The sequence below is a fragment of the Heterocephalus glaber genome, unplaced genomic scaffold (assembly GCF_053883595.1).
Source record: "Heterocephalus glaber isolate CG9 unplaced genomic scaffold, H.glaber_assembly_v1.0 deba00001688, whole genome shotgun sequence".
Lineage (NCBI taxonomy): Eukaryota > Metazoa > Chordata > Mammalia > Rodentia > Bathyergidae > Heterocephalus > Heterocephalus glaber.
This window is the reverse complement of record NW_028258413.1, coordinates 4,375,888-4,388,135: the sequence shown is the minus strand read 5'-3', so window position 1 is coordinate 4,388,135 and position 12,248 is coordinate 4,375,888. Positions and strand designations below refer to the sequence as shown.

At 40.1% G+C, this 12,248-nt stretch overlaps 1 long non-coding RNA gene across 1 annotated transcript in view; it reads right to left on the bottom strand.

Moving 5' to 3' along the window:
• LOC110346004 (uncharacterized) overlaps positions 1-12,248 on the bottom strand; it is a 30,011-nt gene that overhangs the window by 16,385 nt on the left and 1,378 nt on the right. The gene's annotated exons all lie outside the window — the stretch shown is intronic.

The window sequence follows — 12,248 nt, the reverse complement described above, 5'->3', positions numbered from 1 at the left end:
TTTATGTAACTTTAAAATGATTCCATGAAGCCACTCTTACTCTGCATGAGGTTAGAAGTAGCCCCCATCCCTAAACCCAAGGAAGGAGAAGGGAAGGCTTGGATTACAGCCTTTTCCAAATGCTGTCCATAATGGCCCTCTCTATTCTCACTCTCTGGGTCCTTTAATGTCTTTGTAGTTTCAGCATACTGTCTAGCACACTGTCTAGTCCCCTTTTGGAATGCATCATGTGCCCTAACGTGATGCTTCAGCTGAACTTTCAATTTCAATATCCTATAAAAATGCAAATATATAAATATGTATATATGTATAAATATGTAAATATATATAACTAAACTCAACACCCAAGATGCTCTTCATGTTCCCTAAATTAGTAGGTCAATATAGAAGTGTGGTAAAATGCTTCCACTGCCAAAACTTAATACTTACAACCCAAAAGTGTCAGAAATGTGTCACATTTTCTTTGCTTTGTATCAGAAACCAACATGTTCTCACCTAGATCGCTGCAATTACTTCCTGCTTGGGTTCACTCTTAATTATCTACTAGTCAGACAAGTATCTATGAGGAATCTGCTACAGCCTGTGCACTTTGGCACAAAGAGTTAAAAAGACATAGGGACATCATGAGTAAATGAAGAAGATACATAGGCACCAACCGCAATATATGATAAACTTAGAAACTTTTGAGGGCAGGACTTGTGCCTGCTTCATTCACCACGTGTACTCAAGGCCTTAAGAAGAGCTGAGACTTAGCAAATACTCAGTACATGTTCACTGATTGAATAATTAAGAGTGCAGTGGCCCTCTTGGGCCTGGAGGCTCTCAGCACAAACAAGCAAGGACTGTGAATGAGACCTCAGAACACGGAAGAGGCCAAGGAATGCAACACCGCAGCTGCGCTCCCGACCAGGCAAGTGTGCCAGAGAAAGGCTTGAATCAGAGGAGCAGGGGACAGTGAAAATCACAAGCAGCTGTGGGGCAGCGAGGTGGGAAATCAGGGTAGAGGCATCACTAGAGTGAGATCACACCAGATGTCCGTGTCAGCTTGCAGGTAGGTGGTGAGGGAGGCACTGGGGGCTTGGAGGGAGCACCTGCCACGAGAGAGCTCCTTAGAAGGAAACGGTGAAGGCGAACTGGAAAAAGTAAGTCTGCAGACAGAGAAGCCGCTGGACAGTGAGGGATGGGGGCTTTAAACAGTGAAACAGGAGAGACTCAGGCCCTACCCACTAAGGGAGTAAGCAGCACAAGTGTCATCTTCATAAGCCCGCACACAGCCACTGAGTGTGGCAAGGCCTCCCAGGGACAGCAGATGCCAAGATGAGCATCCAAGGGGGCAGGCGGCCGGGCAGCACCTCAGACACGGCCACAGTGATGGCGTCCAGAAAAGGAGATGCTTCCCAGGGAGCCCAGCAGCACTTCATCCACAATGGCAAATGGGTGTGTGGACCACAGGAAGGACTCCCCAGATCCGGTGAAAACCGGGACAAAGGAGAAGCGGCGCTCTGTCCCCCGGGGATGGCCAGGGTGAGGCAGAGACTGTTAGATTCCTAGTGTTGCGTGGCCTTGCGAGGGGACCCTGGTTAGCTGGAGAGGAGACAGGAAGAGGTCACAGGGTCAACTTCAACCCCAAAGACTTTAAATAAGCATCCATCCTCATAAGGAAAAAATGCAATCAATACCAAGGAATGGGGAAATTATTGACAGTCAAAATTTCATTTCACCTCTGTCTATAAAAGATAAAGTGGACCAAAAAAAGTAAGTATAGACAGGAATGACCCCCTTAACATGACCATTAGGATAACGTACTTACTATGTAACTGATGGGTATCTAACTCTATACCTTAAGAGAAAAGAATGCTGTTTTTCTCAATGCCAAAAGCACTTTGCCAAAAGCTAGCTCTGTTTACACTGAAGGAAAACTTTAATACATTTCACAAAGCAAGAAAAATAAAGTTGATAGTCTCTGCCCAAAAGCAATAAAACTAAACTACAAAGCTAAATCAGAAACCATGCCACCTGTTTATACAACTTAGAATGAAAGAGGACCACAACAAGAAAGAGGGAGCCATCTATTGAGGACCTTCGTGGTGATTAGAAGTGGGAGGGGAGGGAGATGGAGTTGTCTGCTGAGATTCTAGGCTCTCCATGTGGGAAGCTTGAGGGGAGCCTGCCATTGTTAGCACTGGAAGTAGGTTAGGAGGAAAAACTAGTGAGCTCCTTCTCATACAAGCTGAGCTTGAACTGACAGCCACAGGTTAGGGAGAACAGGCAGTTGGACGCATCAGTGTAAGTCTCAGCAGAGATGGAGCAGCAGCGGTGTCTTTGGAAAGTAGTCTTCCACAATGGCTGGGACATTTTCGTGTTTAGATGAAATTTTGCAGAGAAGCTTTGAATGAGAAGGTCAGGGGCCACAGGTGCTCAAAAAAGCATGGATGATCTGATCTTTGCACATCATATATGTGTATAGAAAAGTCACGCTGAACCCCATGATATGTATGATTAGGATGTGTCAGTTATTCATTAAGCAAATATGTATTGGTCTCCAAGTACTCAAAACTTAAATATTTTTAATATTTTAAATAAATATTTGACAACACAAAAAAGCAGAGGTGAAATATTTAGGGACAGAGAACTAGAAACATGTTTCTCCTTTCATAGCATTTAATACATTTGGAATTACTGTTTCCATGCCCACATTTCCTTCCAGGACCTATGCTGCATGAAGATGCAGAAATTTTAACTTCTTTATTCTCTCCCTAATAAGTGCCCAGTGAGTAGGTGGTGACCAATAAACATTTCCTTAATGAATAATCAGCAGAGTGAATTAATCCAAAGTGATGTTTCCACTTGGACACCCTACACCCCCCATCCTGCTCCCTACTCTGTTAGTGGCTTTGATACATCTTTTGTTCCCCTTTCTTTTATACATCCAGGTGCTCTCTTTTTGTAAGATCATCTCTCTTTGTTCTACAGAAAATCTCTAAGAGAGATAAAATTCATTAAATATCAGTTTTTATAAAACAGTGGCCAAAAAAAAACCTTAAAAACTTGTACTGGGTCAAATCAGCACCAATGGTATGCTGATAGCTCACATAGACAGAGCAAACCAGGATGTCTCAGCCATTTCCACCTTACACTGCAGATACACGATGATACAGAGAGCACACTGGGGTCAACAGCAGCACCCAGAGGCACCTGCCCCCGAAACATGGTCCCAGGCAAGATATGGAACCTCAGTGTGCCTGGTCTCCTCAATTATAAAATGGGGTGTTAAACATCCCAATTACAATCAGTGAAATTGAAAACATAATTAAAAATTTACCAACAAAGAAAAGCCCAGGTCCTGATGGCTTCAATGCTGAATTCTACAAGACATTTAGAGAAGAACTATTGCCACTACTCTTTAAACTTTTCAATGAAATTGAAAGGGAAGTAATACTTCCAAATTCATTCCTTGAAGCAAATGTTACTTTATTCCAAAACCAGGGAGGAACCCAACCAAAAAAGAGAACTACAGGCCAATCTCACTAATAAACATAGATGCAAAAATCCTCAACAAGATACTGGCAAACAGAATACAGAGGGTCATCAAGAAGATCATACACCCTGACCAAGTCGAATTTCTCCCAGGGATGCAAGGATGGTTCGACATTCATAAATCAATAAATGTAATACACTATATTAACAGAGTCAAGGACAAAAACCATATGATCATCTCAATAGATGCAGATAAAGCATTTGACAAAATTCAACACCCACTCATGATTAAAAAAAAACCCTGCAGAAAATTGGAATAGATACTCTTTATCGCAACTTGATAAAGGCTACCTATGAAAAACCAACAACCAACATCATACTAAATGGTCAAAAACTGAAAACCTTCATGATAAAATCAGGAACAAGACAAGGATGCCCAGTATCACCACTCTTCCTCAATATAATTCTGGAAATATTAGCGACAGCAATTAGACAAGAGAAAGAAATGAAAGGAATAAAGATAGGAAAGGAAGATGTAAAAACTGTCATTATTTGCTGATGATATGATACTCTACATAGAAGACGCAAAAACCTCCACCAAAAGACTTAATTGACAGATTAAGCTTAAATTAAAAATTAAGCTTCAATTAAAACTTAATTGACAGATTCAGTAGAGTAGCTGGATACAAGGTCAACACTCAGAAATCAACAGCCTTCTCATACACAAATAACAGACTCACTGACAGAGAAATTAGGGAAACAGTCCCTTTCACAATAGCATCCAAAAAAATAAAATACTTAGGAATCAATCTAATGAAGGAAGCAAAAGACCTCTACATTGAAAACTACAGCACTCAGAAAAAGGAGATCGAAGAGGATATAAGAAAATGGAAAGACACCCCTTGTTCCAGGTAGGAAGAACCAATGTAGTGAAACTGACCATATTTCCAAAACTGCTATATAGATTCAATGCAATCCTGATTGAAATCCCAATAGCATAGTTCATAGAACTAGAGAAAACAATCCAAAAGTTCATTTAGAACCACAAGAGACCTAGAATAGCAAAAGCAATTCTAGGCAACAGAGACATGACAGAGGGTATGACAATCCCCAATTTGAAACTATACTACAAAGCTACTGTGATAAAACTGCATGGTACTGGCAAAGAAACAGACCCAAGGACCAGTGAAACAGATTAGAAGATGCAGAAACAACTCCAGACATACTCAGCCACCTCATCTATGACAAAGGAGACAAAAACCCTCACTGGAGGAAAAATAGCCTCTTTAATAAATGGTGCTGGAAAAACTGGATTTCAACCTGCCAAAGATTAAAACTAGACCCCTATCCTTCACTATGCACTAAACTAAAATCAAAGTGGATTAAAGATCTAAATATTAAAACAGAAACACAAAACTTGCTGGAAGACAAGTTAGGTAGAGCTCTTGAAGACAGTGGCATAGGAAAGGACTTTATGAACAAAACCTCAATAGCACGGGAACTTGCACAAAGAATCAACAACTGGGATCTCATCTTATTAAAAAGCTTCTGCACAGCAAGAGAAACCACCAACAGAGCTAAGAGATAATCTACAACAAATTTTGGGGGGAAATAATTTTTACCAGCTGTTCCTCAGACATAGGTCTACTATCTAGAATATATAAAGAACTCAAAAATAAAAACCAGACACCCCCAAATACAAAGACCCAATTCAAAAATGGGCATCTGAAATGAACAGACATTTCTCAAACAAAGAAGTAAAAGCACTAAATAAACATATGAAAAAATGTTCAACATCACTGGTCATACGGGAGATGCAGATGAAAACGATGCTGAGATTCCCCCTCACCCCAGAAAGAATGGCTGCTATCATGAAATCAACTAATAACAAATGCTGGCAGGGTTGTGGGGAGAAAGGAATCCTTCTTTGTTGGTGGGAATGCAGATTAGTCCAACCACTGTGGAAATCAGTATGGGGATACCTCAAAGAACTAGGATTGGAAGTTACATTTGACCCAGCTATTCCTCTACTGGGTATCTTCCCAAAAGAATTAAAAGAATCATACTACAGTGATATATGCACACCCATGTTTATAGTGGCCCCGTTTGTAATAGGTAAAACCTGGAAACAGCCCAATTGCCCATCAACTGGAGACTGGATAAAGAAGATGTGGTTTTTTTATAAAATGGAGTACTACTCAGCCATAAAGAACGAGAAAGTAGAAACATTTATAGCTAAGTGGATGCACATTAAGGCCATACTCTTAAGTGAAATAAGTAGGACACACATGTAAATACCGAATAGTTTCTCTGGTGTGAAAAACTAAAAGTGTAAATAAGAATGAAAATGTATAATTGATATTGTGAAATAGGAAGAAAATGTCTAAAGAAGTAGGGGAAGTGGGAGGGTAGGGGAAGTGGGAGGGGCAGGGGAAAGGAAAGAAGGGAAAAGAAAAAATGTAAGAAAAGGAAAAACATGGAAACAAAGTCTTTATAAATAGGGAAGGGTGGAGGGGGTGAAGGGAGGACTAGGAAATAGGGAAAAAATAAGAACCAAGATACATCATGTACAGGTACAAGATCCCAATGACGAATATAACTGTATTGTATACCTAAAATATACCAATAAAATAAATGGAAAAAATAAAAAATAAAATAAAATAAAATGGGGTGTTGACTGCTCTACTTAGTTGCTGTGAAGATGAAATGATCACATGAGCCAATATACATGCAGTCCTTAGCACAGTGCTTGACCATAAGAAAATACAGCATTCTCATGAAGTACTGCAAGATAAGGTCTCTTACAGTTTAACTCTAAAGTCTGCAGTTAATCATTTAACCTTCTATTGGTCAGCTCTTTATCACTGTGATCGAATACCAGAAGTAAATTACTTAAAGGAGAAAAGGCTTATTTTGGCTCATGGTTCAGCCCACGCACAGTTGGCTGGTTCCACGGCAGAGGACATGGCAGAAGACAGCTGGTTACCTTGGGGCAGCCAGGGAGGAGCGCAAGGAAGAGACAGAGAGACAGGGTCAAGAGGCTTTAGGGGCAGATCCAAAGTGACCGCTGCACCCAATTATGTAGGAAAGAACGTAATCCTCTGCTCAACAAAATTAGAAATCATCAAAGTTCTCAAAAGCATTGCATTTGACAACACAAATGCCATTCAATTCTATTTAATTTTAATATAACATTTTCACCATCCCTTTATTCTCACTCCTGTAACTTACATGTTAAATGGCCTAAATTGTTTTGACTAAAGGAGACCACTGAACTCAGAAGATAAATAATGACCACATAGGATTAAACTCAGGATCTAAAGGGATTATGTTCAAGATCTAAAAGAAGAAAACAGAAACATTTTTTCTTAAGATTGATTGTATTGCTGCATTCATTGCATAGAATAATTTGACACAGGACTGGGGAAAGTGCTAAGAATAAATCTTAAGTTCAGATGAAGAGAAGAATAAATCATCAGTTCAGAGACAAAGCTGAAGGATATGGAAAAACTGAACAGATGCCAATGGCAACTGAACTAGGATTTTATGCAAAATCCCTTTCAAACATCTCTGTACAGACAAGAAGATCATGAACCCAACTTAGCTTAATAGTCTGAGCAAAGAAAATCCACCTCAGGAAGCTCACCAAGGGTGATTACAGAAGTCTGTGATAACATTTCTTGATGATGTCATAAGATTGAGGTCTATGAGCTTCATTTAACATGAAACCGCGTATAGTAAACACACCATCTCACTGAAGAAAGCATACAACTTTTGCAATATGGAATTCCAAAGCTAAAACAGTACATTTGACCTTGCTCTTTATATAAATATATATCCCTAATAAGGAAGAGAATTCCTTGAAAGAAAATCGGGTGTCATGCAGAAATCTGTCAGAGGGAGTCATGACTGCTTAAACCCGGCCGTCAGGCTGGAGGACGAGGGAGGGCCCGTTAGTTAGAAGACCTCCGAGCATGACTTTGGCAATGTCAGGAGACAAGTGCAGGTCGCTCAGCTCTTGTACGGAGCCGACTAGTAAGAAAGAAGCCGCAAGAAAGCCTGGCTGTGCCCTGGCCACAGTGGGGTGAGCCGAGAGCACCCCAAAGCAGGCCAGAGGCAGGCAGACCCGTCTCCCCTCTCAGTCTCCCTCCTGAGGCCAGGCTCTGGCTAACTATGCTTTAAGGAGAAACTCGCTTGCAAATGGACGACTGCTCTGCTCGGGCCACTCAGATTCTCTCCCGCTTCCTCCACACAGCTTCCCTGGTCGCAGACGTTCAGGCCAAACCCACGCACCCAGCCTCCGTTCCTCTCATCCCTTTGCACCCTGAGTCTAATCTGCCCAGCTTTCTTCTGTTCGACCTTCTCACTGTCTCCACAACCCACCTCTTCTCCTCGCCTCTCCCCGCCCCGAGCACTGAGTCTGGAGTATTCCCAGCCGCCTCCTCCTCTGCAGGCTTCTGCTTCTGTCCTGCCCCCATGCCTGCCCGCATGTCAGTCCTTCCCCAGCTGGGCAGCCAGACTCATTCTTCCAAAGCCGACTTCACAAGACATCTTTCCCGTGCTCAGAGTCCTCCAAGTGTTGGCTGTTTCACCCAAAAGAACTGCAGGTCTTTCCCGTGACCTAGGGACCCAGCTGCTGCCTCTTCTCCTACCCTTCCCCGCTCTCTCCCATCACAGGGCGTCTTTGCCCCACACCGCAGGTGAGGTCTCAGGTGTCTGCCTGGCCGACCTCAAGCCTCTGCTCCAGCTCAGCATCTCGGTGACACCCGACTTGACTCCCTTGCCTCATGCTGCAGCAGCCACTTCCTCGCGACGCGTGCTAACTTAGCACACCACAGAGTTTACCGTGCCCTCTGTATCCTCCCTGCCCTTATGAGAATCTAAGATCCTGAAAGGCAGACATCTGTGCTTTGTTCACCTGTCCGTCTCAAGAAAATCGCTGCAGTTTATTGTCATGTAGATACCATACTCAGTTTATTTGCTAAATGGATATAATCAGTGGTAATAACGTACAAAACGGTGCTGGAACTGGTTTCCCATCTTGGAGCAGGGTTTGAGCAAGGTTGGGAGGGCCCTGTCCAGACTAAGGGTGAGAGTGTGGGTGAAATAGTGTGAGTCCAGGGTTCATATGAACCTATGTATTTTCCAGCTGCAGCATGAAGTTCAAAGAAGCATAAAGTTCTCTGCTTGCAGTAAAGGACATCTTTGTTTTCAGAGGAAGGATTTTAAATTAGAACAATTATTTTTGTCCTGCTCAAAGTGAAGTGGAGTCACTTATCTAACCGGTGGGTTTTAAGGAAAAAGAAGAATGTGCGTACCCATTTCCTAGGGTGCCGTAACAAATGGCCACAGGCATGGTTTTCTAGAGCAATGGAAATTGATTCCCTCACAGATTGAGGGGTTAGGGGTCACAGGTCCAAAATATCAGTGGCAGAAGAGCCAGGCTCCCCCTGAAAGCTCTAGGGAAGAATCTTCCCTTGCCTTTTCTGGTTCCTGGTGGCTCTGGGCACTCCTTGGTATCTGTGCCTGCAGATTTCCAATTCTTGTCTCCTTCTCTCTTTTTTTTTTTTGGTCCCATTAAGTTTCTTGGTACATTTTTGGTATAAAATACAGTTGCATTCATCATTGGGATCTTGTACCATTACTTGAGTATCTTGGCTCTTATTTTTTTCCCCTTCCCTTGCCCTCACTTCACCCCCTCCACCCTTCCCTATTTGCAAAGACTTTGTTTGCATTTTTTTCGTTTTCTCATGCTTTTTCTTTTCCCATGTTTTTTCTTTTCCCTTTTTTCCTTTCCCCTACCCCTCCCACTTCCTCTCCACCTTTAGACCTTTTCTTCCTGTTACACAATATCAATTATATGTTTTTTTAAATTACAATATCAAGATCTAGGAGACATTACCACAGATTTTACATAATTTATAAGGATATAGAAAGCATATTTCAAAAATCTGTTTTGAAATAAATTTGACAACTTCTTTTTTTTCCCCCCATTAACTTTATTGGTACATTTTAGGTATAAAAAACAGTTACATTCATCATTGGGATCTTGTACCATTACATGAGTCTCTTGGTTCTTATTTTTTTCCCCCTTCCCTTGCCCTCCCTTCACCCCATCCACCCTTCCTTATTTGTGAAGACCTTGTTTCCGTTTTTTTCCTCTTCTCATATTTTTTCCTTTCCCTTTTTTCCCTTCCCCTACACCTCCCAATTCCCCTGCTCTTTTAGACCTTTTCTTCCTGTTACACAATATCAGTTACACATTTTTAAAATTACAATATTAAGATCTAGGAGACATTACCACAGATTTTACAGAATTTAAAAGGATATAGAAAGCATATTACAAAAATCTTTTTTGAAATAAATTTGACAACTTCTAAGAAGTATCTTGGAAGACAAATTAATGACACTAACTCTGGAGGAAATATAAAATTTGAATAGCACCTATTAAAGAAAGTATATTCCTAGCTTGAAAACTTACCTATATGACAACAGCAGGCTCATATACATTTTAACTGATAAATTATATCAAACAAAGCAGAAAAAAGAAGGAACACTTCTCCCCTCATTTTAGGAACTCAACATTGTGCTAATCCTAAAACTGGATAAAGATAATCGAAGAAGAAAGTATGAACATAGATAGAAATTTGTTTAATAAAACAATTAGAAGTCAGATCTGGCAGGATATAGAAAGTAGTTTTATTATAAGGATGGCAGTGTTGGTTCAGCATTGGAAGATCCACCCCCAAAAGTCATCATGTTAACAGAGGAAAGGAAAAAGCCATATGATCCTGTCACTAGTTGGAGAAAAAGGATTGGACTAAATTCCACATCTGTTCATGGTAAAAGCCATCAGGAGACTAGAAGTAGAACACAGACTTCTCAACAGATTAAAGACATGTACTCCATACTTCCAGTGAGAATGCCTTGCATGAATGGAGAAGATACAATGCTTTCTCCTTAAGGTGGGGAACAAGGGCAAATATGCTTACTCTTTATCTGTCCATTAAACTTTGAAATCTAGGCCCCACAAAAATAGTCTGGCAATAAAATGACACCATTAGGATAGGATTGGCAAGGTAGAAGCAAAATCTTTAGATGTAGATGAAATGATCATCTACAGAGAAAATACTAAGAAATCTCTAGGAGCCCCTAGAACTTGTACTTGAATTTAGCAGGAGTAGAAAATACAAGGTATATATATGAATTCAGGACTATGTATACTTGCTATAAATGAAGAATTGGATATTGAAATTTAAAAGTTATGTAGGAGTACAAAGGACCTAGAAAAGTTAAAACAAAACAAAAACAAAAACAGAGTTGGAAAACATTTAGTACCTAATTTTAAGACTTCCTCTAAAGCTACAATAATCAAGGCAGTGTTGCTGTAAGGAAAGACATATAGATCATTTGAATAAAACAGAGAATCTAGAAATAGAACCACACATATATGGTCCACTGAGTTTTGAAAGATTATTTAACATTAGCATTTTATACAATATAAACTCAATTCAAGAGCCGAGGAAGAGATAGTGTTTTCAGCAAATGGCACTAGAACACCTGGTATCTGTATATAAAAAATTAACCTCAACCCTTTATTTCCATACATGAAAATAACTTGAAGGGATCTATGAACCTAAATATGAAAGTCTAAAAGTATAAAACTTTAAGAAGAAATTATAAGGGAAAATGTTTATGAATTCAGGGTAGGCAAGAACTACCTAGCATACAAGACATGTTGTATAAAAGAAAAAATTGATAAATGAGATTCCATCAAAATTTAGAACTTTAAATGACATCATTAAAATAAAAAGTACTCCTTAAACAGACCATATTTACAATGCATATAACCTATGACCAGAATATATAAAGAATTCTTAGAGCTCATTAATAGACAACCCGATTAAAAAGTAAACATAAAAAAATGATAAATAGCCAGTACAGCACAAGGAAAGGTGTGCAAATCTAGAATCAGAAAAATACTAATCAGTACAATAACAAGATTGAATTATGTACTCATTAGGGAGACGAAGTTAAAAGTTTTAAATGCCTTGTCATGACTTTTTCTTCTTGTTGGATTCTCCCCCTTTGCGTTTAATTTGTCACGCCCAGTGGATTCATTCTGCTGGGTTTCCTGGGGTTGTGATCCTCATTGTCTTTTCCTAGGGTATTGTCTAAAATTTTTTGGAGTGTCGGCTTGATATTCATGAAGTTCCTGAGGTGCTCTTTATCATGAAAGTATCTTATTTCTCCATCAGTTTTGAAAGATAGTTTTGCAGGGTACATCAATCTGGGTTGGAGGCTGTTTTCCTTTAGGGCTTGAAATACACCACTCCAAGCTCTTCTTACCTTGAGGGTTTGCGTTGAGAAGTCTGCTGTGATTCTGATGGGCTTTCCTTTGTATGTGATGTGTTTCTTTTCTCTCACTGCTTGTAGAATTTTGTTTTTCTGTTGGATTTCTGGAATCCTAACTATTATAGGCCTATGTGTAGATTTTCTTTTGATCAAGGCTAGCTGGAGTCCTATATGCCTCACTTATCTGTATGTCAAGTTCTTTTCCCCTCCTTGGAAAGTTTTCTGCCATCACTTCTGTGAACAGTTTTTTTATGTCATCTGCACTCTCTCCTCTTTCTTCATTGACTCCAATCAGTCTTATATTATTCTTCTTTGCATCGTCTAGCAGCTGCTGGACTGATTTCTCATGTTCCTTTACAATTTTAAAGCAATTTTTCTTTTCCTGGTCACTAATTGCAATCTTTTCTTCTATATCT